Below are 26,159 nucleotides of genomic sequence, written 5' to 3' on the forward strand. Positions count from 1 at the left end.
ACAATTAAAAATTCAGAAAATTTAAAAAATCAATTTAATAATGCATATTTATGAATATGGTATAACAGTGTAATATAATGTAATACACAAACATGATGTACAATGATTAAATAAATAAGGAAGTTGCTGTTGCCATCTCTGTATCATCACTTTGTGTTTATACCTTTTGAGTTCCTCTGTTTTATTCATTTATAAAACATAACTATAGTCATACCACTGTATTATAGAACACTACAACTTACTACTTTTATCTAACTGTGTTTTGGTATCTATTACTACACTTCCCTCTAGCCCTCCCTCATTCTACCCTACATTGAGATAGGCATTTATTAGCATCCTCATGCAAGACAGAAAATATGTATAGCTTTCTGATATGAATATCTTCCATTTTTGCTGCAAATCATAAGATATTTTGATGATTGATTAATACCATATTGTATGTGTATATGTAGGTATAATACATATATATCACACATTCTTGATACATTAATCTAGGTTGATTCTGTATCTTAGCTATAGTAAATACTGCAGCAATAAACGTGGATGTTCAGCTATCGTTGTGTTATATTTGCATTGTTTCCTTTGAATATAGCCCAGACGAGAACTAGCTGGATCAGGTGGTTGATGTATTTCAATGTTTTGAGGCACTTCCATACTGTTCTATACAATGGCTCTGCTAAGTTACAATCTTACCAACAACATGAATTTTATTTTCTCCTCATCCTAATCAATACTTATTATTCTTTTGTAACAGCCATTCCGACAGGAATAAGACAATACTTTATTGTGGCATTGACTAATATTTCCCTGACAGCTAATAGTATTGAGCATTTTTCTATAAATTGATTGTTGATTTGTCTTCTCCTGAAAATAATATGAATATTATTATTATTCATATAATTTTCCCATTTTAATTGGATTTTTGTTATTTACTCTCTAGAGCTCCATGGTACTCCTGGACAATAATGCTTTATCAGATGGATAGTTTGCAATTAATGTCAGTTGTTAACTTGCTGATTCTTTTGCTGTGCAAAAATTTTTAGTTTCATATAATTAGTTTGATATAATACCTTCTGTCTAACTTTGCTTTCATTTTCTGTACTTTTGAGATCAGAGCTCTCAATAGTTTGTATTAGATGTTCCCCCCTCACAGTCTCTTGTGTTTACAGCTGGGAATTTTCAGAACTGTATGGATCCAGGATGTGTGATGTTGGGGTTTAGGATGTGATTCTGGGATTTATCAATGGTGTGATGCTGGGGTAAAGATTGTGTAACAGTGGATGTAAGTGTTACTAGCCCTAAGGGTGACTAACCTGGATAGGATATAACAAACAGAAAGAAGGTAGTTGTTTGTTTTTTTCACTTGTGGCTTGCTGTGTTCCTTCTGCTTTCTTCTTGTCATGAACTATTTCTCCTCTGTGATGCTCCTGCACTGGGACCAGCCAGCTATGAACTTAAACCTTTACAAGTGGTCAGCTGCAATAAACCTTCTCTCCTCTAACTTTGGGTGTTTGGTATTTTGTTTCAGAAATCAGAATACTAAGAATTTGGTATGAGACAAATTGGATTTTAGGTGTGACTGTACCTGACTGTGGTTCAGGAACCTTTGGAAATGGCTAGTGGGGAGTTTGGAATGGTTTGGAGATGCCAGCTGAAAAAGAAGCCCTGGAACACCTTAAAATGTACTTGATCAGAGATTGTAGTCAAAGCTCAGAAGATCAGAATCCTGATAGAAAATCGGCTGGTAAAAATAAGATGAGGAAGGACTGCAATGGCTGTTAGACTCCAGAATATGTGTGTTATGTTTTAGCAGAAAGTTTGCCTGCATTTTGATTTGTCCAGAGATTTTGCTTGAAACTAAGAATAAAGGTGGATGACTAATTAATCTTGCAGAGGAAATTTCAAGACAATTTAATGTTGAGGGATTGAAATACCTCACTCCAGTCAGAGCAAAGATGGCTGATAGATAACAGCTGGCTATAGAGGCTCCCTGAGATAGGCAACTTAGAATTCAACATAAATTCAACACAAATGAGGCAGAGAAGGTTGGTTATAATCTCTAATATAGATGGCCTTGATACACTAAATTGTAAAAAAAGAACCACACGTGGAGAAGATCAGGAGGTAGGTCCACCAAGATGCTATTTATAGGAAATATAATTAACTTGAAAAAGTGTACATGGACTGAAAATCAAATAAGAGAAAATAATGCTCTATGTGACAGAGAACCAGAGAGTAATAGGGGCAACTTGACCAGTATTTGTGGATAGACTGGAAAGACAGGCTTTAATAGGTAAAAGAATACAATTAGAGATCAAGTCCAGGAGAGAGAAGGTTTGGAATCACTTAGGTAAATAACAGGTTGCCCCCCACCCAATTTAAAACCAAGGGTCTTGGTGAGACCCAAAAATGCACAATGTACCCTGGGGAAGTGAAAGGGGAGGGAGAGTCTTAAAAAAGATGGCAGAAGGTATTGTTAATAGTGTATCAGAATTTAAAATCCACATTACTTGCACCACTCTGCTTAGATGGATTTTATTCTGTCCCAGTTTGTCTACTTGCATTAGATTCGAGGGCACAGACAGCTATCTCCAAATCATCAGGATATAGCACAGTAATCATCTTTAATTTCCTATTAATTTAATCTGGAGCCCTGCATGACTTATCCTGTTTTATCATGACTGGTCTTAATTAAATATGGTTTATTCAATTGCTGTTTGGTATCAACAGATTTTATTCAAAACTGATATGATTGATAGTATCAAGTCTGAGAGTATAGGCAACTACACTGAATATGACAAGACTCTACGATACACATTCTGGTTTGATAACTGCCTGTTTTTGAAGTCTTATACTATATACAAAGTTGTGTTTTTATTCATATTGTTATGTACTGATATATTCAATTATACTATGTCTGGTGATATAGCCAATTCTACTGAAGATAACAAGAGACAACACAGGAACTATGGTAGAACTCCTTGTACGATGGTCTTATATGTCTTTTTTATTTCATGTGTTTATAGGAATATGTTTTATTTTGTCTTGCTTTTTTTGCTTCTCCCTCTAATATAGAGAGGATAGAAATACATGTTAAGACTCATGCATTTGTAGAATCTATAAACAGTTTATGAGAATTGATCTTATGACGCATGATGAAATGAACAAATACTTTGAAGAAAAAGAAACACTAAAGTACCCAGTGCTTATCCTGGAGTGTCATAATGTAAAACCCAGCAATAGTATTCTTGGTTCAGAGTGATATTAGCTTGCTTGGGTTTGTTTAATCTCAACATAATTGAAGATATGGATAACTACATGTATGTTTAAGTGTATAGCATTGATAACCATATTTCTCAATTTTTGTTGGATAGTTGAACAGAACTGTTTGCAGTCTCAGTGTTTGAATTCCCACTTTATATGTTTCACTTTTATATCTTGAACAATGATTTGTAAGAAGACAGTATGTAAAAATCAACTAGTGATTTCTTACTGTTTATTTTTTCTTTGAATGTATGTATTATTTCGACCCATTTTCTGTTTTGTTTTGTTTAGTATTTCTTTAAATAAAATTTAAAAAAAAAAGAAAGCTAGTCTTGACTTGATGGTTTGTGCTGAAAAAGTCTGCTGTGATTCTAATGGGCTTTCCTTGATAGGTCAGTTGTGTCCTTTCTCTAACAGCTTTTAGTATTCTGTTTTTATGTTGTATTTCTGAGACCTTAATTGTTATTTCCCTGGTTGCAGATATATGTTGATTGTGACTGTTTGGCATTCTATATGGCTCACTTATCTGCATATCATATTTTTCCCCATGTTTGGAAATTTTCTGGTGTTACTTCTGTGAATATTTTAGTTATGTCATTTGCATTGACTCCTGTGTCTTCACTGATGCCTATTAATCTTATATTGTTACTCTTGTCATCATCTTGAAGCCGCTGGATTGTCATTTTATGCTATTTTGTTATTTTTAAAAGTTCTATCCTTTCATGATCACTAATTGCAATCCTGTCCTCAAGATCCAATATCCTATCTTCAGCTTCATTTAAATGGTTTTGCAAGCTCTGAATAGAAATTTTGTTTCTTGGATGTCATTTTGAGTTTGTTTCCTGAATTCGGCTTGTTTTCTATATTGTTAAAGATTTCAATCAGTTTCCCATGCCCATGTACTTTTTTCTCTGTTTCTTCTTTAGCTGTGCTTAGCAACTCCTTTACTAAGGTTGTTATTTCTATTTTTACATGAAAGAGTACTTCTAATTCGATTTCCTCTATAGCCTCAAGGAGTTGGTTTTTTTATTTCACTCACTATCTTTTCAGAGATTTCTGATGGGTTACTTTTGAAGTCCTCTATTTCAATGTCTCCGGTACTTGCTTCAGGTGGACTAGATGTTTGAGATTGCATTTTGCTTTTTTGTATTCTCATTTTCCCCTTTTGAGTTAATATTTGGTCCTTCAATCCCACTAGTGTCAACTGTTGGTAGTGTGTATCTTGGGGTTCTAATGTAAGGTTGATGTTTGTCCAATTGCTGGGTCCCTCAATGAAAAAGTGGGCTAGTCACCTGACTTCCCACTGCAGGGCCTGTTGGGTTGAGTCCTATGTTCTTCCTGGGCTGGGAAGGCTACTAGTGTTGATGTAGGTCAACTTTTAATTCCTGCTATTATCTTCTGCTTATTCCAGGTCACCAAATCTCCCTATCTATAGTGTTTGGGTCGGCTGAGGCCCTACTGTGTTCCTATTACTGAGTCCTTATTGTGTACCTGTGTGTCTCATAAGCCCTTTTGATTTTCTTCAAGTTGTGGGAGTCCTTATTGGTATACTCCTCACCCTGCCTGATGTTTTCTGTATGCAGGAAGGAGTCACCCACACTCTTGTCAGACTCACCAAGGTGTTACAGTTAGTTGGAGGGAGCTTTACTACTGGCCCTATTTACCCACTGTACCTCTCTATTTTAGGGACATACTCACTACACTGACTGGAGCCTGCTGAGATCTTCTGTTTGGGTGATGCAATTACTGAATCTCTCTTCAGGCTAGCACAATTAATCCACTGTAGCCAAAGGTTCTGGGAGAAAGGGTGTGAGCTGAAGATCAACAGCAGTATTAGGTTCAGAAGGTAGGGAATGTCTTCAAAGGGCCAGCAGATGTTCTGGGTTTGGGCATCACCCAAGCTCCTAGAGTGGCATGGCATTCTTCAGTGGAGGATGGAGTCATGCAGGACTTGCGCAGGCCAAGGTTCAAGGGCAACATGCGGTGGCATGGGCTAAGGTCCCAGGTGGAATCATGTTCCTCAGTGGCAACTGGGGTAGCACAAGAAGAGTTCAGCTCTGATCTTTGCTATTTTTTCCTTCTATTGTTTTTTGTATTTTTTCCTCTTTATTGTTTCAATAAAAGCTTGGTTAGTTCCCATCAATGGTTATATAAACTCTTTTCTCCTGGGGCAGTAAATCGTTTTTCTTGTGCTCAAATTTCATTGGTCTAATTCACCATTATATGAATAGTGCCATCCCATAGCAGCACATTTGTATTTCTTGCTGTTCACAGAAATGGACAGCATTGCTGAGGTGACTTCCAACATGTGAAATAGATCATGTTCAGTAATTTTGCACATGAGTAAAACTACCTCTAGCTCTGGAAATTACTTTAATTTTATTTCAATAATAGAAAGTTAACTGATAGGGTCATTTTGGGACTCATTATAGAAAGACAAAATGTTCTAGCCAGATAATAAAATACAATTAGACATGTGACCAAGATTGTTCTCAGGTGCCAGAATCTGAAATACAGTTATTTTAGAGACTAATACCAGCATAATTTAGTGAAATACATGACAGACAAAATTATCATCTGATATTGATGCCATCTGCTATAGCAGGCATCAGGTTTCTAATAGCTTCACAAAAGAGTATTTTAAATATTAAATGGAAATATTACATATCAATGTCTTCTAGGAAGTCAGAAAAAATTTTTATATCAAAATATATTCCATGTTAAACAAACACAGAATTTTCTTACTTTTGCAAAAATTTGGGAACTATTGTGCTGCCTTTTTTCTATGATGCACATTACAAAGAAAATGAGAAGACAAATGGAGAGGCACAAAGACCCTAATCTGGTAAGACAGAGGTCCCTATAAGAAGAAGGAAAGACACGAGAAATCCCCTACTTTGTTCAGCATTCTGTTAATTCACAGGGTGTACTCAGAAAATTAGCATGTTCAGCAAAGGATAGCAAAATACTACCAACTGTGTGGCCTAACAAACAGATTTTTATTTTCTTGTGGTTACAGGGACTGAAGTATAAAATCAAGATGCCAACATACTGATGTCTCACTAGGTTTATCCTCTTGGTGTGAACAGAGGAAAGGTCATTTGAGGACCAGAGCAAAGGATGCTATCTCCATTCCCAGAGGAAGCTAGCCTGAGCAGGCTAATGTGCTCAGTACCCCTATACTGAGTACAGTGTGCTTAGCAGAATTGAGATCAAAGTCTGTACTGGGGAAAAATATGCATGCAAGATATAAGGGAAGCAAGCAATAGTTAGGGAGAGGGTCTGGAAAACTGCCAGGAGTGTGGTACTCTTAACCCTCTTCTTTCTTATTGCAATTAGCAGAAAGAACCTGGAGTTTCAATCTAGGAAGCAAAGCTTGGAAGTTGAAATGTGTCTTCTCTCTCATACTTGGAAACTTTGCTTAAATCTGCTATACATCTATAAAATCCAGAGGCAAAACATCATCATTCAATCTCCAGAGACAAAACTTGAAACTGAAAGCTCTGCTCACACATGCACACATGGCTGTAAATCCTGGGCTCCCAGTCTCTACCTGGCTTTTAGTCACAATGCTGAAAACCACAGGGTTCACAGGCTGGTATCAGAGTTGGGCAGTCACAGAGTTCAGGTAGAATCAATTACAGGGCCACCAGACAGATTTTCCAGGTTCAGAGTATTGAGAAACCAATAAAATTCTTGTTTGCTTCATAAAATTTGATATTTTATTGCATTACAAAGCTAATGTGATGAAGCTCAGGAGAATTCTAAGATTAAGAATATAATATTGATTAATTGTTATGTATTTTAGGGCTTTGTGTTACATGGACTCCAGCTGACCAACACAATGCTTGCAGATTGCAGTAGGGATCTCTTCATGCGTTTGTGGGGCAGTAGCCTGTGCAGTGGCTCCTTTGGCCCATAGTTTCTGATGTAGGGGTTTGGGAACTTTTAGAGGCACCACACACTGTTTTCACAGTGAACATCCAGTTCTAGCTGAAGCAAGAGCCATAGGAGCTACTTACCTTGTAGTTTTCAAAAGGGCAGAAGGTGAAGGCTGGGAACAAAGAGGAATGGGAAGACAAAGGAAAGGCAAGTGAGTGATGACTTGTGCTCAGTGGAGGAACTTCCTTCTGCACGTTCCCAGGGTGTGTCTTGTACAAAATACAGGATCTGTGGTAAACTTGAGTTCAGTATTGTTCAACCTTGTTTATCAGCCAAATCCCTAAAACAGCACCTAGATCTATACAAATGAGCTGAGTCATCTCTTGTTAATATTTGTGTGCTCCCAAAGTGAAAGTAAAACCACAAATACAAAATATTTATTCATTTAGCTTTTTAGAAAATCACTTTCTTCTTATATTCCTTGCTTTCCTACATGAGGCAGCCAATGAGCAAATCCACATGATCCTTTATAGCCTAACCACTTTCTCTGCTCTATGTTTAAATGAGGGTCACTGGTTGGCTTTTGTGTGTTTGAGGGTTAGGGTTGACATTGCACTTGATTTGTTGCCAATTTTTCCAGCATAATGGAAATGTATTAGAGCACCCAGCAGATCAAAAAGATCTAGAGCTGCATCCCCATCCACAGCAGTTGCAGTGACTTACTAAACCCAGTTCTATTGTGTTTCTAATACTTACCTGGGTTATAGCTATGGGATACAAGGAGTCGGTAGTAGCTGAAATACATTTAAGAGACCAAGCAGTTTCACAGCATAGGTTGGCATTACTCCTGTGATGTGGTATTTAGTTTAGAGTTGACTGTACCCTAATGGGAAGCCTATCGTGTTTGGAAGGAACTACTGGGAATAGGATCCTTTGGGTAGAAATGAGAGAAGAGAGGGCTAAGGGTTTAAATCAGCAGCACAAGCACCTGTTTGACAAGTGTGAGGTTCTCAGTTCAATCCCTGGTACAAAAAAAAAAAAAAAAGAAAAAAAAAGAAAAAAAAAAAAGAAAGAAAGAAAGAAAGAAGAAAAAGGAGATGAGAGAAGGGAGACTGCTTTTCTATCATACTTTAAGACCTGTGAATAAAATATTACCTCAGAGTGATCTTTGCCTTAAAAATCCATGTTGACATTCTTATGGTTTGCTGCCAAAGACTCATGGAGTCCTAAGTGAAGCTTTTACAGATGTTGCTGGATCTAGAGTGCATGACACTGGAATTAAGGGCATGTAACAACTAAATCAGTCCAGTGACTGCTATGGGATTGATTCATGCTGCAATGCTAGAATCAAAAGTGCTAGGATTAGTAGTAAGTAACCTGGGTTAGACATAAGGGACAGAAAGAGTCCTTGCTTCTTGCTTATTTCTGGTGGTACTTGTCTTCTGTGGTGCCTCTTTGCCCCATGACACCCTGCACTGGAGCCAGTCAGTGATGGACTGAAACTTCTACACATTGTAAGCCAAAATAAACCCTTTCTCCTTTAACTTTAGGGTGGTGGGTATTTTGTCTTAGCTATGAAATAAGTAAGTGACACACACATCCACACAATTCATCTGTGATCGGCTTGATCATCCTGGCTCTGGAGTTCATCAGCTACCTTGCAGAAACTTACTCCAATCTTACTGGAACTGAAGAAAAGTTTTTCTGCTATTTGCTTCAGTCAACCCTACGCCACAATAAGCACAGACCCTCAGGATCAAAGACAAACCTGCTGTATTGTCATATTTCACTCCTGAGAAAATGAAAATAGAAAATCTACCTGCTTTGATTGTGGACAGTAGAAGCAGAAAGGGGTAAAAAATTCAATTCCAAGGAGAAAGGAAGAAAAACAACAAAATTGGTAAAGTCTAAAACTGTCATACTGCTATGCTTACCATGCAACTAGTTACATGCATATAGCATATGAACAGTTATAAACTCTTAATTATAAATTTCTAATGGCTAATAAGGCTGATTTTAGAAATCTCACACAGACTAACCCAAAGAAAAAGAAGTATATCTTGCTTTATTTATCTACGGGTTTTAAATTATCAGTGGACTGAAAATAAATTTAATTTTTTTATTTTAAAGAGAATAAAACAAAACAACAGAACAATGAAAATCAGAACCGAACAAAGCAAATCAGAACAGAACAATGCAAACAACACAGGACTTCACAACAAAACAACAGGACCTCAACAGTGGCTTACCATAATGTCTCTTGTTTTCTTTGAAATAGTTATCCATACTCTCACACACAATACAATCAAATAAAACAAAATAGAATAAAACCAATCAAAACAAAAGAATGAAAGTGTTATGGGATTTCAAATTAAGACAATAAGAACTCAACAATGGGTACCATAATATCTCTTCAAAATATCTGCCCATGCACTCATACACAATGAAACCAAATAATAGAAAACAGACTAAAACCAATCAAAACAAAAGAATGAATGCATTACAGGACTTCAAAATCAGATAACAGGAAATGAACAATGGTTACTGTAATGTCTCATTTTCTTCAAAATAGCTGTTCATACCATCACACATAATAAAATAAAAACAAAACAGAATAAAACCAATTAAACAAAAGAATGAAAGCATTATAGGACTTCAAAACAAGATAGTAGGAAACCCAACATGATTACCATAATACATCCCATTAAGTTCAAAATAGATGCATATATCATCAGACACAGTAAACTCTAACAAAACAAGACAGAACAGAACCAAATCTAACAAATTGTGAAGGCATTACAAGAGTTCAAGATAAGAAAATAAGAAATTAACATTGGTTACTACCTTCTTTTCTAGGTGTTTCCTCTCTTACCATTTTTATAAGGTCCATTGTGTTTTTAGGTCCCACTAACTCCTTCTGTTTTTTATGCTAGGGTTCAACTGTATGAGTTCAAACTTTCACCCATGAAAATGATCTCCAGTTGCATCCATTTACCTCCAAAGCTTTGATATTATCTTACTTTATAACTGGTAGCTTTCCACTGTATGAAAATACCATATCTTTCTTACCCATTCTGTGGTTGATGGGCAAGTTACCCTTGCTTTTTTCTTGGGACAATTGTTTTCTCTCCTTTGATTTTCAGTCTATGAATTTCCTTTCAAGCTAAATATGTTTCTTGTATACATGTATTGATGGATCGTGTTTCTTGACCCACTCTCTCTGTTTCTTTTTAATGCTGAGTTAAGGTTATCTACATTAACTGTTACAACAAGTGTACATTGATTTGTCTCTGCCATGCCATCCTCCTGCTGTTGGCCCTCCTCTTTTCCCCTTCATTCAATTGCCTGTCTTGTTTGGTGATCCTCCTCTGCTGCTGTTCCTGGAACCGTGGTCATCTTTATCTCTCTCTAGAAAGTCCTTTATCACTTTCTGTAGTGTTGGTTTGGTGGTCAAGAATTCCTTCAGTTGTTCTTTGTCATGGAAGTATCTTATTTTTCCATCAATTTTGAAAGTTAGTTTTGCAGAGTACATCAATCTGGGTTGAAAGTTGTTTTCTTTCAGGGTTTGAAACACTTTACTCCAAACTCTTCTTGACTTGATGGTTTGTGTAATCAAATTTGCCATGGTTCTGATTGGTTTTCCTACATAGGTGATCTATTTCTTTTTTCTAACAGTTTTTAATATTCTATTCTTGTGCTGAATTTCTGGGATCTTGATTATGTACTCTGGGTGTAGATTTACTTTGGTTATGGCTACTTGGAGTCCTATATTACTCACTTATATATGTATACTTTTCCCATGTTTGGAAAGTTTTCTGTCATTATTTCTGAAAATAGCCTTTTAATTTCATTTGTGTTGACCCCTGCTTCTTCACTGATACCTATAACTCTTAAATTATGCTTCTTTGCATCATCGTGCAGCATTTAGATTGTTATTTCCTGGTTCTTCATTATTTTTAAAAGATCTTCTTTCATGATCACTAGCTGCAATTCTGTCTTTAAGATCTGAAAGTCCATGGTCAGTCTGTTTCAAGCAGTTTTGCCAGCTTTTGACTGAGTTTTTCATTTCCTGGATATCTCTTTGAATCTGTTTCATGCATTGTGATTCCTTTCTATATTGTTCATTCAAAGTTTTCATCATTTTCCTGTGTTCCTCTTTTTATTTATGTCTTCATACATATGCTGTGCAATTATTTCATTATGTTTGTGATTTTTTCTTTTACCTGAGACATTATTTCTTATTTGAATACTTTTTTTGTGTCTTTCTTATTTTTATCGGTACTGGGGATCGAACTCATGACCGCCTGCTTGCAAGGCAGGTGCTTATGCTGCTGAGCTAAATCTCCAGCCTCATTATTTGAATACTTTTACAGTCTCATGAAGTTGTTACTTTCCTTCAGCTGCTATCCTCTTGGAGACTTCAGGTGTGTGACTTCCAGTTTTTTCCAAGACTGTGTCTTCCAGACTTGTTTTGTGTGGGCTGGATGTCTGAGACTGCCTTTTGATACATCATTTGACATTCTCCTGGGTTCCTCCGAACAAGCTGGTTGTGGGGACACAAACACTTCCCATATTTGCTGCCGCTTCATTGTATAAGGGAATGGGACAGGCACTTGGGTTCATCTGACCCCAGGTTTACAGGGAGGCAGCAGGGTTTGGGGAAGGGCTTCTCTAGACCTGTGCAGCTACACTGGGGTTTCCCCAATTGGAAGGCATGCTTGATGATAGGGCTGATTGTCTCAGCCTGTGTGTTTACATTTGGACTCCACAATAGTGGCAGGCACACAGGGTTATGTTTGTCTGATTCTCCTGGTTGGTTATGGCTACCTGAAGGAAGCAAGGGCCTCCAATGGTGGCCTGTGGGTGTATGGGACTTACCTGGCTGCATGTTCCTGCTCTAGTTGGCTTCTCACTCAAAGCAAGCCTTCCAATAGTGGTAGCTGGCAACGGAGGTGGATTGACTGGTTCTCTCTGCCTGCACTGGCTGCCCACAGGAAGCAAACCTTCTGATGGCAGTGGCCAGCGGGTAGAGGTGGATCTGACTGGGTCTGTCTCCTGAAAACTATTTTGAAAAAAAAATTTTCAGCTGTGTTGAACACGGGCTACCCTTTTTCTTATCATTATTTTCTAAGTAATATAACAACTATTGTTAGAGGAATTACATTGTACTAGGCATTATAAGTAATATAGAGATGATTGAAGTCTACCAAAGTATATAAACAGGTTACAGGCAAACACTACATCATCTTATAACTGTGAGTTAAGCTCCTGTGGATTTTGGTGTACTTAGGACACCAATACTAAGGATTGACTACAGTGTCATTAGATCATTGATTATAAACAGGAATGACACTGCTACTGGAATGCTTTTAGTTTTCACAGTTGTATCTCATTTTAGAAAAATGGATGCCAGTTGTTCTGCACAAGAAGGAATTGAACAGTATCTTGCATGATTTTTATTTCTTATATGGACAAATAAAAATTGTATATAGGTATGGTATAATGTGATATTTTGACATATATACATTGTAGAATGCTTCAAGAAAGCTGATTAGCATATGTAACACCTCACACCCTTATATTGTGGTGAGAACACAAAATCAGCAACTGTCAAGTGTAAAATTTATTGTCTTTAATTGTACTTGGTTGAGGTACAATAAATCTCAAATTTATTTCTCCTATCTAACTGAACTTTTATATTATTGGAGTTCAGGAAAAGAAACTCCAAAATACAGTTTCACGGCTTGCTTAAAACTGAAGGACACGGGGGATGCCTCCACAACAGGCTGATTTTCTCCTCATCCCCCTTCTCCTTCAAGGTAGATCACAGAAAGTAGAATTATTTTTTCTCAGAGTGGATCATAGAATTTAGAAATATTACTCCAGTCTCCTCTTTGCCTTTCTTACAAAAGCTGGTCAGAAATTCTCTGACTTACCTTTTTTGAGAGTAGATTGTAAGATCCTCATTACACCAGGGGCTCTTTCTTATCCCTGCAAGTAAGAAAGATCAGGCAGAAGATCAAGAAGAATACAGACAGATGGGCCCAGATAGGTATTCTTCTCAGTCTTGTATCATGAGGTCATATTTTTGTAGATTTTTTATTAGTCCATATTTGCCATATACACTGTTTATATTCCTTGTGGAGAGTTGGTCCATGTACATCACACATCTTCATTCCTTTTCATCCCTGTCCATCTCTTCCCTAAGACCTCCTTCCATCTCTTGACCCTCTTCCCACTCAAAAAGATCTATTTCCTACATCCTATTATCTATATTTTATTTTGCTCTTTATTGATGATTTGGGTTTCCCATACAAGGAATTGTATACAATATTTAAACTGGTGTGTATGATATATTTCACTTAACATTATGATCTCAAGGTGCATCCATCTATTTTCCAACAAATGATTCAAATTAATTATCTGTCTTCATGTCAAAGTAGTACTCTATTGTGTGTAAATACCACGTTTTCCTTATCTGTATTTTTTTTTTTTTAGATTTTATTTAAGGAGAAAGAGAAAAAAACAGAAAAAGGGTACAAGTTATACAGAATTTCAGAATAAATAAACAGTAGGAAATCGCTAGTCAATAGATTACATATTGTTATCTTAGAGATAGTTGTTCAAGTTACAAAATTAAAGCATATAAAGTGGACTTTCAAACAGTGAGACTGGAAACAGTTCTGTTCAATGATCCAACAAAACTCATTAATATGGTTATCTACCTTATACACTTAAATATATATGCAGTTATATTCTTTAGAGCACTTTCTTTTCCTTTCTTTTGTACAATGACAATTACACATTTTAAGTTTTATTACTACCACAGTTCTTATTACTTTTTTTGAAGAGAGTAAAACCAAATGTGACAGAACAGAGTCAGTCAAATCAAAAGGATGGACATAATACATAATGTAAAAACAAAATACAAGGGGATCAACAATGGTTACCATAATGCCTCTTGCTATCTTAAGAAGAATTGCCTATATCATCAGTTATAATAAAATTGAACAAAACAGTAAAGAATAAAACCAAAACATTGGAGACATTACAGGAGTTTAAAACAAGATAATAGTCAACCAGAATAAGTGTCATAATGAATCTTATTATCTTCACAGCTGTTGCCTATACTTTTGAACTTGGTACTTTCAAGCAAAGCAGAATAGGGGAAAATCAGTCAAAACAAGATGGTGAGAGCAATACAGGGTTTCAAATCAAGTTAATAGGAAATGAAAGTGGGTTACTATAATATATCCTGCTATTTTTTGTTTATTTTCCACTGATTAAAAAGATAACAATAAAAATGTAAATAATTTTAAAAAGGAGATTGAGATAAAAGAGAGCATAACAACAAAACAGCACAGGTCAAAACATAACCATTTAAGCAAAATAGTGTTTTACCACAAAATATCCTGACACAAAAGTAGTTACCATAGTGTCTCTTTCCTTGAAATCTTTGAATAGAACTTCGTATACTGTAGCACCAAACATATCAAGACAATGTAAAACCATTCAAGAGAATGACAGTATTATAGGGTATTTAGAACCAACTATCAGAAAATGAACAATGGTTTCTGTATAATCTCCTTGTCTATAAAAGTTTTTGTTTATATTATCACACATAATAAAATCCAGTCAGATACAACCTGTTAAGACCAATGGAGACAGAAGAATAAAAGCTTGATGGGACTTCAAAATGAGATGATACTAAATCAGCACTAGCTATTATGATGTCTTGTTTTCTCCAAAATAGCTGTTCCTATCATCCAATCTTCTCTGCCTCATTTCTGTTGAGCTCTTTTTCTGTCGTTTGTTGTCAGTTTGTCTTCATTTCGCTTTCTGCTCCATTCATTGTGGCTTCTCTGCCACTGTTTCTGGAATCTCGGTATTTTTCTTTTTAAGAATATCCTGCAGTATTCTCTGTAGAGTTGAATTGGTGGTTGAAAATTCCCCTAGTTCCTCTTTATCCTGGAAGCACCTTGTTTTTCCATCAATTTGTAGGGACAGTTGTGCAGGATATATCAATCTTGGCTGGAGGTTGTTATCTTTCAAAGCTTGAATTATTTCCCTCCACGCTCTTTGTGATTTGATGGTTTGTGCTGAGAAGTCTGCTGTAATTCTGATGGGTGTTCCCTTGTAAGTGATCTGTTTCTTGTCTCTGACGGCTTTCAGTATTCTGTTCTTATATTGGATTTCTGGAATTTTGATTATTATATGCCTGGGTGTGGCTCTGTTTGGGTTGTAGGTGTTTGGGGTCCTGTATGCCACATACATCTGAGTATCTTTACCTTTTGCTAAATTAGGGAAATTCTCTTGGATTATTTCTGTGAATAGCTTTTGTAGTGTGTCCCTACTTCTTTTATGTTCTTAATTCTTAAGTTATAGATCGTCTTATCATCTTCTAGCATTTGTATTATTGCTGTTTGTTTTCTTGTTATTTTTAAGAAGTTTTTCATTTCATGCTCCCATATTACAAATCTGCCCCTCCAGTTCAGATAATGTATCCTTAGTTTCTTTCAACCTGTTATGCCAGCTTTTGATAGAGTTTTTAGTTTCCTGGTAATTTCTTTGAACCTGCTTCACGTATTCTATGTTTTCTCTATTTTCTCCATCAAATAATTCTTCCCTTTTTTTCTGTTCTTCCATTCCACCATCTTTTTTTTCTTGGGCAGTGCTTAGAATTTCTCTAACTATTCTACTTATATCTTGCTTTATTTCATTAAATACTTCACTTTTGAACTCATCTATGAGGCTCCAGAGATATCACTTTATGTCTATTGGTGCCATGTCTAATATTGCATGGTTTCTGTCCTCCTTTGCATTTACCTTTCCTGGACCATTGTTCTCAAGATTGGGGACTGAGAAGCCTTTCTTGTTGCTCCCTCTTCCTATATTTTTTGTTTCTTCCATACAAGTGTAAATAGGAGGCCCAGGGTTTTTTTTTTTTTTTTTTTTTTTTTTTCCTTTGTCGGTTACAGTTTGTTTGAATCTGCCGGCTAGGTGTTCCCACCCACTGCAGTGTACTAGGGAGACACAGGCCTGGGCAGCCTCTGCTGGGCCCACCCCTCCAGGTCAGTCACCCTACTGAAGGCTTCACTGATAGGGTGCACCGTCAGGCACTGGGACCTGGTTTGGGCTAGCCTAGTGGGTCTTAATCAGCGGCGTCACCCAGGCCATGTGCTCCGCACCAATCCTGCTTGATAGGGGAATATTTGACTAAAGTCACTGCAAGGTCCTGTTCAGGCTAGTCTGCCCAGTCCCAGAATGTCATTTGCTGAAGCTTCCTACTCTATGGAAGGGTCCCTGTTCCGCTCACTCACCACAAGTTGATGCAGGGCTCCCTGCCAGTCCCACTCTCAATTCCGTTCACTCATTCCCACTCTCAGAGCTTTTGCGTGTCTCTCTCCCCGCCGAGTGGATTTAGATGCAAAAGCGGCAGCAGGAAATTCCAATCGTGGCTTCCAGTGGCAAGGGTTCCAGCTTCTGTGCTGAGATTTTTATCTATTCCTGAGATTGCATTTCCAGTTGGTTTCTCTCAGCTTAGTTCGTTCCTGGGTTGGCAGGGTATATCTCCCCAGCTTAGGACTCCTCACACCGCACCATTCCTGGAATCTAAGTGTGGTATCTCAGAGAGCCTCCGTAGCTGCTCTTATTTATCTGCCTTATTCTCCCAAAAGCCTCAGTATGTTTTTTCCAAGCACATTTTTGTATGATTGTTCTGAGCACAAAAATAGCTTTCTCTGTATCTTTGAGCCTTCATTCTGAAGGGTCCTGAGTCATGTAAAATTTTTATTCAATAAATCTGTCAAACTTTACCCTAATTAATTTGCCTTTTGTTATTCTCTAGTTAAAGCTGTGTTAACTCTGATTGTTAAGATAGGTGAAGAAATATGTCACACATTTCTGTGTCTATAGTGTTCAGTCCCACTCTCCAGCCCTATTCTGTAACCATCACCTTTACTTCATGCTTCTAAAAGTACATTTTAGATTTTACAGGGACCTGAGATCCTGTAGTATTTGTCTTTTTGAGCCTTGCTTCTTTTATTTAACATGATATCCTCAAGGTTCACTGAAGATTTTTCAAATAACATAATTTTTCTCCTTGCACACGTGCACTACACTTTTTTTAGTCATTCATCTCTTATTTGACAGGTTGCTTCAATGTCTTGGGTGTAGTTAATAATGAATCATGGGAATTTAAATGTCTTTAAGAAACTCATTTCACTTCCTGCAGATACATAACCATTAGTGAAATTGAAGGTGACAGCTTTATTTTAGATTTTTTTTTGGGAACTGCTGCATTGTTCTAAATCTAAACTAAAGTTTTCTACAAACACGTAAATGTAATTTTTCTCTCTCCCTTTCTATTTCTCCCTCTCTTTCTCAAAATAATAGGATCTCTATAGGATGTGACAAAACAAGATGATGCTGGGCTTTGGGATGCATGCCTGCAACCCCAAGACTTGGGAGGCTGAGGCAGGAGGATTGCCATGAATGCAGATCAGCCTGTGCAACATAATAAGTTCACAGCCAATCTGAACTATGTAGTGAAACCTTTCTCAAAAAGTAAATAAAGTAGCCTAAAATGAGATGGAACATGTAGGCACTGTAAGGTAGTGATAGGTTGCTATGTTCTAGTTACTAGAGCACAAGTACTGTGATAACCTGGCAGTAGATTAGTAGCAAAAGACAACTAGTTGGAGGCTTGTGGCTGGTGGTGTATACAATGTGAATATGTTGAGCAGAAGGATGATTCATATGTTGGGCAGAATAGGATTGGGGTAGTGTGCAGTTTCCTTGTGCTGCTCAGAATGATGTGCAACACAAAACTTATGACTTGTTTATTTCTAGAATTCTACATTTAATACTTTTTAAGTCATGATTGATTCTGACAGGAGGGAATAGTACTATACAGACACTTCAAATTCATCCTTTGGATTTTTAAATTTTTTCCTCTGTCTAATTGCTGTGCCAGGATTACTCAGTGGTTTGTAGAACAATAATGACAAGACTAAAATATCCTTGCCTTCATCTCATTCCTGATCTTAGAATACTTTTGAGTTTTCTATATGGAGTATAATCTTACTTGTGGGCTTGTCATATGTGGCTTTTTTGTGTTGTGATACATTAGTTGAATATTTAATTTTTTGTGAGTTTTGTCAAGAAAATATATTGTATTTTGTAAAAATGTATTTTGTACATTTAGTAAGATTATCATATAGTTCTATTTATTCTGATTATGTGATATGTCAGATTTATTGGTTTCTGTATTTTTGAAGTACTATTTCAGGTACAAATTCCACTGATCAAGGTGAATGATTATTTTATAAGCTGGTTAATTTGGCTTCCTCATATTTTGTTGAGTATTTTGGTGTCTAAATTCAGCAGAGTATTGGCCTATTTTTTTGCTCAGTAGAATCTTTGTCTGATTTAGTATCAGGGTCATTATAAGACTTGCAAAATGAGTTTGGAAGTACACCCTCTTTTTTGATTTTTTAAAAAACAGTTTGAGAATTGATTTAGTTCTACATAATTGTGCCAATATCCAAAGTGAATCTCATTATTATGTTTCACCAATATGTAGTAATATAATGAAACAAAAAAATGAAGACACAAAAAATTAGTAAAATTCAGGAGTGAAATCATAAAGTGCTATACTTTCTTTGCTGGAAGATATTTTATTACAAATTTTACACAGTTCTTATTATTGTTATATTCTGTTTCCTATTTGTTTTTAATTCAGTCTTGGTAGATTATAAGTTTTTAGGAATTTTTTTTCCTAGAAGGCACAATTTTTGGCAAATAGAAAGTGACTTTTAATTGATCAACAGAACCTCCATGAAAATGAAAACTTATTCATAATTATCAGAACCTAAAATTTAACTCTAAATAAGAGCAAAAAGTACCTTTTGCATAATGTCAAAATATATTAAATTCAAAGCAAGGAAGCATCTCAAGTCCTGGCTTGAAACTATACTACCAAGCCACAATAATAAAATCAGCATGGTACTGACAAAGAAATAGATCTGAGGGTCAATGGAACAGATTAGAAGATGAAAACATAACTACAAATCCACTCAGCAACCTTATATATGACAAAGGGGCTAAATATCTTCACTGGAAGAAGGATAGTCTCTTTAATAAATGGTGCTAAAAAAATTGGCTTTCCACATGCCAAAGACTAAAACTAGACCCATGCCCATCACTATGCACTAAATTAAAGTAAAAATGGATCAATGACTTAAATATTAAAACAGAAACACTAAATCTACTGGAAGATGAGATAGGTAGAAATCTTGGAGACACAGGGGTAGGCAGAAAATTCATGAACAAAATACAAAATGCATGGGAAACACTTCAAAGAATCAACAACTGGGATCTCATATTACTAAAAAGTTTTTACACTTCAAAAAAATCACCAGCAAAGTGAAAAGAAAGCCTACAGAATGGGAAAGAATTTTAGCCCTAAAAGACATATAAAGAATTAAAAAACATCAAGTCCCTGAATTCGGACACTCTCCAAAAATGGGCATCAGAGATGAGCACATATTTCTCTGACAGAGATATACAAATGGAAAATAAATACATGAAGAAATGCTTACCGTCACTGGTCATTCCAAAAATGCAAATTAAAACAACACTGAGATATCATCTCATCCCAGAAAGAATAGCTGCCACCAAGAAATCAACTGATAACAAATGTGGCGAGGGTGTGGGGGAAAAAGCAACACTTTTCCACTGTTGGTGGGAGTGTAGACTGGTGCAGCCATTATGGAAATCAATATGGACATTCCTCAACAAACTAGGATTAGAAGTCCCATTCAATCCAGCTATTCCCTTCCTGGGTAATTTCCCAGAAAATTTGAAAAGGTCACATCACAGTGATACATGTGCACCTATGTTTATAACAGCACAATTTGTAATAGCTGAATCTTAGAAACAATCAAAATGTCCAACAACCACAGAGTGGATGAAAAAGATGTGGTAATTTTATACAGTGGAATATTACTCAGCTATAAAAAGATTATCTTGAGGCCTTCATAGGCCTCAAGATAAATGGAGACAACTTGAGACTATACTCATAAGTGAAATACTATACTCATAAGTGAAAGACTATACTCGTAAGTGAAATAAACAAGACTCACATTAGTAAATATCACATTGTATCTCTAGTGTGAAAAATAATAAAAACTGAAAATAACAAGACACAAAATATATAATAGATATCGTAAACATGAAAGGGAAGGGAAGTGTTCTAAAGGATATAACTGAATGGATAAGTGTGTAAGATAGATGACCATATTACTAATTTTTTGTTGAATCATTGAACAGAATGGTTTGCACTGCCAATGTTTGAATGTCTATCCACTTTTTATGCTTTGATTTTATAACTTGAACAACTATTTTTAAGAAGATAATATATAATGTATCAACTAGCAATTCCTTAATGTTAATTTTTTGTTGAATTCTGTATTATTCTACCTTTATTTTCTATTTTTTCTATCTTTCTTTAAATAAAAATATGTTACATTTTGAAAAATGTTATGGATATAAAGTTGTAGTTTTTACTTTTTTGAAATCTACTGAGTTGCAACCCCATGTGGAAAATCATACTTCTACTGGTAATTTCTGACAATTTATTTAGATGTAACCTCAAGTCTCTGAGTATTTCATTATACTTTTCAGTCATACTCAACAATTCTTTATTTGCTAGCTAGCAATTTTATTACAAATAACCTCTCATTTATGTGTGTTTTTATATGAGCAATGATTTCATATGAGTTTTTATAATGATGTGCTTCAAGAGTTTAGATTATACCCATGTAGTTGCAGTTCTGTCCTCTAGGGTACTTTTAGGTGCCATATTTAGCTACTAGGACAAACACATCCAAAAAGCTGCAGTACTCTGCAGTGATGGTTCATTACAGCCCAGGATACAAATTAAAATCAGCAAAAGCTTGGCAACATAGCTCAGCGTCTGGACAAATGAGATTTGTCCAGTTGTTCTCCCCAGTGGAGTGACACAGACAGCACTCAAATCTCCCAGGAATAATGTGCGACAGTGAAATGCAGCAAGGCCATTCAGGAAAGCTCACTTGATCCACCGTGTCCGGGATTCTAACTGAATGTTGATCATGGAGCCACGAATGGTCCGTGTGGTTGCCTATGATTTGAATATTTCTGTTCCTCCCATATTTATGTTGAAACATAGTGATATGAAACAGTGTTATGGATTAAAAACTGGTGGTCAACTTAATGCCAGCTGGATTACATCAGTATGGAGGATAGATGTCCCACCTGAGGAAAGTTGCTAGCATAAACAGAGAAGTAGAGAAGGAAAAGCTATTGCATTGATGCATTACGTGTTGAGGTGTTGAGGCATTGTGGGTTCTCCTACATGTTGCTGTTTGAGCCGTTGGTTCTTTTGGAGAAGCTCTGGTCCTCACACTGAGCATTGCTTCCTGGCTCCAGAGAGGAAGACGTGTGCCACTTGGTCTCCAGGATGAACTCGTCACGCTGGCTTCCTGGCATGTACCTGACTGTGCTTGTCATCATTGGAGCTCGGAGGAGATCGGGGCCTCTGTGTCACTGTGGATGGCTGTGGTGCTTTACAGGACAGCCCTGGTCTTTGTTGTGAGTGTGACTTCTCAGCTCCAGTGTAAACCTCTCAATCTATCAGTACAGCTCCTAAACCCAAATGGCATAGACTTTCTGGCTTCCATTGCTGACCTTTGGGCTTTCCCAGCTCAGATCCGTAAAAGAGACTGGCCTGAGTCTTGTGGGCTCTGGATCTCTAGTTGAACTCATGGGAGGCATTGTCATGAGCTCTGGGTTTTCTTCTGGACTCTGGTGGGACATTGCTGTGGGATTTAGGCCTTTGACTAAATAGTCTATGTCTTTGGTGTTGTGGATAGATTTCCTGCAGTTTCTTGTGTTAGCTCTGGGTGACTACCATAAAACAATATTATAAACTCCATTTCCTGATTCTAATTGTTCTCGTGCAACCCCTGACTAAACAAAGAGCAAATAACCAGTATCTGGATGGGGCTTTTTTCATGTCCCTTGCCTTGAAAATCGTAGTACTGACTTTGTGTAATATTCTCCGTAAGTTAGCTGTCATCTCACTGTGAACTCAGCAAACTGTTCCTGTTCAGGGTGAACAGATCCCGTTATGCAAGGAGATGCTACAGTGCTTTAGTCACTGCTTTAATAACATAGGTAGAACTTAAGAGTACATCAGTAATTCAGTTAGCCAAAATGGGTGGCATAAATTGACTTTTATCAAAACTTCCTGAAGAAGATTGATTAATTGAAGACTGCATGTGACAGCTGAAGTCTCCATTTATGGTAGACATACATACCACTTTTTCCTAAAGTTGAAGGTCATGAAATAGCAGAAAATGAAAATACATACTTTACATTGGAGAGCACTCTTTCTGGATTGATCTATGGGAGTGTCCTTTGGGGATCAATGACTCATACTCCCAAACCTGATGCTAAGCTATTAATGTTTCTCTCCTGTTAAGGGAATTGAAGCACAATAGAGCATGTAGGATAATGTAATTTAATAAAATAAAAGCTCTCCAGGAGCTCAATTGACCAAAAAGCTTGGCTTTTTATCCCAGCCCAAAGCATCAGCCTCCTTTCCAGCCCCAGGCACTAAGAGTCCAGCTCTCAGAAACTACTTGGGTGAAATCTGCTGCTTGGCATTCCTGCTAGCCTCAGATTCCTGACCATCCAACCATGCCCAAGTGTACATAGTATGCTCTGAGCTTTTCTCTACAGATCCTAACTATTTTTCCCCACAGTACTGGGGATTGAACCCACAACATTCACACTAACCTACCACCCTCAGCTCCCTTTTATATTTAAAAAAATTTTTTTTTTGAGTTTGAGCTTAAGTCATTAAATTTGCCAGACTGGACTCAAGTTTGCAATCCTCCTGCCTCAGCATCCCAGAGTGTTGGCCACGACCCTTTTATATTTCCCTCAACATTTTCACTGTGCCATTTAGTATTCCTAAATTCTTTTTCTTTAAAAAATTTTTTATAATACATATTTGAAGTATATAATGATTCCACTTTTCGTGGGGAGTTAGCACATGTACATAACACAACTTTCTTTTTCTTTTTGTCTCCTACCCTTCTCTACCCTCCCCGCTCTGTCCAACTCTTGGTCCCCTTTCCATTTTCAAAGTTACCATTCCCATTTTTTTAATCATCTGATATTTTCTTGTGCCCTTTTCCTCCGGTCTTATAGACGGAGCTGCTACCAGGTCTTTGCCTTAGCCAAGCCTCCTCCTTCAGCACCTCTCAAATAGAGATTGCTCACCTGCTCATATCTCATTCACATTTAATTTAGATTGTAGGAAATAGCAGGTTATTGTACTTGAACAACCTGCTTCAAGTGATGTTTTTCCATCCACCAAAGATTATCACTTTCATGAGTGCCTTGTCCTTTTTGTCATGGACCACATTTCACTGGAAGTTCACATACATATGTGCTATTTAATTGCTTTACTTTTAGGATTCAGCTTTTCCTCATTAACGCAAACTCATGTAGCTTTCTCATATCTGTTTCTAAACTTTCCACTCCATCTTCACTGTCTGAGACCCTGCACATTCCCTTACACTTAGCAAATCGTTTGCACTTTAACATGCATTTGCTCAATAAAGTCACTGAGATGCCTAGTCACTCAAACTTAATGTGTTGAAAGTCTTTTTTGAACCCTCTTCCTTTATCAGAAAGATCCCTTCTGCAATATTCTCTTTGTTTCACTTTTGCTCATCTCAAATTTAAAATTGTAAATTAAAAAAAAAGAGAGAATGGAGCAAAAACTCAGAAATAAAACTTTCGTAAAGGGGAGAAGAAAAAGGGTTGAAGGGAGTAGAGTGGGAAAAAAGAGAAAATTAAGATGTCCTGTGCACAAATTCCCTAGTCACAAATGTGACTATTGTATATGACAAATGGATACTAATTTAAAAAATAAATTTAAAAATTTTAAAAATCAAATTGAAAATCATTCATTAAATTATAAATTTGAAGTTTGTATTGTTTCAGTTAGAAAGTTCAAGTGCTTAGTAGTTGTGCTAGTTCGTGGTCTGGTTCCTACCTAGCTGTCTCTGTAGCTTCATCTTGTGCTGTTCCTCATTCTGCCAGTGTTTTTGTTCCACTCACAGTTATTTACTGAATGGTACTCAGAATCTTGGGGGCAGTTAGTTTTCACAGTGTACCATCACACCCTTCAATTAATTTATAGTTTCCTTTCTTCACATCTCAGGTAAGATACTCTTTCACTAAAACTTCTGATGACCTAGTGCTCCACTAAACTAGGTAGATCTTCCTGTTATATAGTATACTAAAAATTTGTATATCTCATTGAGAAGGATTGGTTAGTATCTCCTTCCTATCCTCAAAGTAAACTTCAGAATGATAGGTTCTGGGTCAGTAGCGTTCAACCATACATATTCTCAATAACAATTGGGGAAAAAAGAATGATTTTTATATTAGTTTGCTATGTTTCACAAACTTAAATCATTATTTCTTCATTATGACTCAGTGGTATGATTTCCTGTCCTCAAAGCAGATATAAATAATTGCAGCTTCTCGATTATTTCAATTTCATACTCTCTGTTCTCTGTATTATCTATCTAGTTCACATTCATTTTTACTTCCATTAAAACTTGTGCTGTATCCTTGAAGCTCAAAATAACTAAAAATGAAGTACAATCACACGGACTGTTCTGACCTTAATTTAATGGCAACAGGTCAAAAAATAGACTCCTAATTCTGCCAACCAGTCACAGAATCTTTCCTGGGCTCTTAACCTTCCCACATTTCTGGAAGATTTTCATACCTCTTCCTCCTTCATAGTTGTAAGTCTTCTTTGTGGCCTTCTGTCTTAGTGGATGCCTCACTTTCTTCTCCTCTGAGGACACTGAAGAAGCCAGAGAAAAGGAAGTCAAGATGGGGAAAATACTGTACATGTGCGCCACTGGGAATCATAACATAAACAAGGGAAAAAAGATACAAGAGAGATGTACAATTTCTAAAGCAATGAGTTTTACATGGATGAGCACAAAAGCAGATTTTTTTCATTATAATTTTTCTTTTAAATGTACAAAAATAATTTTATGAATCATTAAATATTCTTCTGAAATGTGAGATAGAAAATGAAATTTGTCATGCGTATTTGAGGTTTACAGCGTGATGTTATGGGATACACATAAATAGTAAAATGGTTATGATAACAAAATAAATTAACATCTTTCATATTACTTAGTTGCATCTTAAAAATAATAGCAATTGAAATTAATTTATTTAACAAAAGTACCCAACCCAATACAATCTTAACTGTAGCGTTCATGTAGTGTATGGCATCTCAAGATACGTTCTTACTCATCTCCTACTTTGTGTTCTATGATCTGCATCTCATTCCCTCCACCCCACACTTTGTCCCAGGAAATGACTATTTTGTTGTTATGACGTGTCTAGATGGCCCACAAAGTCTCATGTGATCATGAGGTGTGACATTTACAAAAGTGGCAGGATCTAGAATGTGTGACACTGGAATTAAGGGTGTATGGTAACTAAATCAGTTCATTGATTAATATGGCATCAACTCTAAGCTAAGTAGTGTAGACAGAATATAAAGGGATAGAAAGAAGCTGTTAAAGTCACTAGGACTTGCTGCTTGACTATGGACCAAAACCTCTGTGAACTGTGAGCCTAATAAAACTTTTCTCCTTTCACTTTGGCTGTCAAATATTTTGTCTCAGCAATAACTAAGCAGTAAAATAACTAAGACATTTGTTCTCTGTTGCTGGGTTTGGTTTTCTTGTCTTTTAGGTATATGTATGTGAGGTTGCACAATAAATTTTTGTTCTGTGTTTGCCTTATTTTACTTGGCGTGATGTCCTCTGGTTCCACTCATACTGAGGCAAATAGCGTGGATCTCACTCTTCTTGAAGACTAGAATTTCTATTGTTAAAATGTCAATTCTACTGAGAGCA

This window comes from Cavia porcellus, unplaced genomic scaffold, assembly GCF_034190915.1.
Source record: "Cavia porcellus strain 051 isolate PalLab524CR breed Dunkin Hartley unplaced genomic scaffold, mCavPor4.1 scaffold_8, whole genome shotgun sequence".
NCBI classification, from domain to species: Eukaryota; Metazoa; Chordata; class Mammalia; order Rodentia; family Caviidae; genus Cavia; species Cavia porcellus.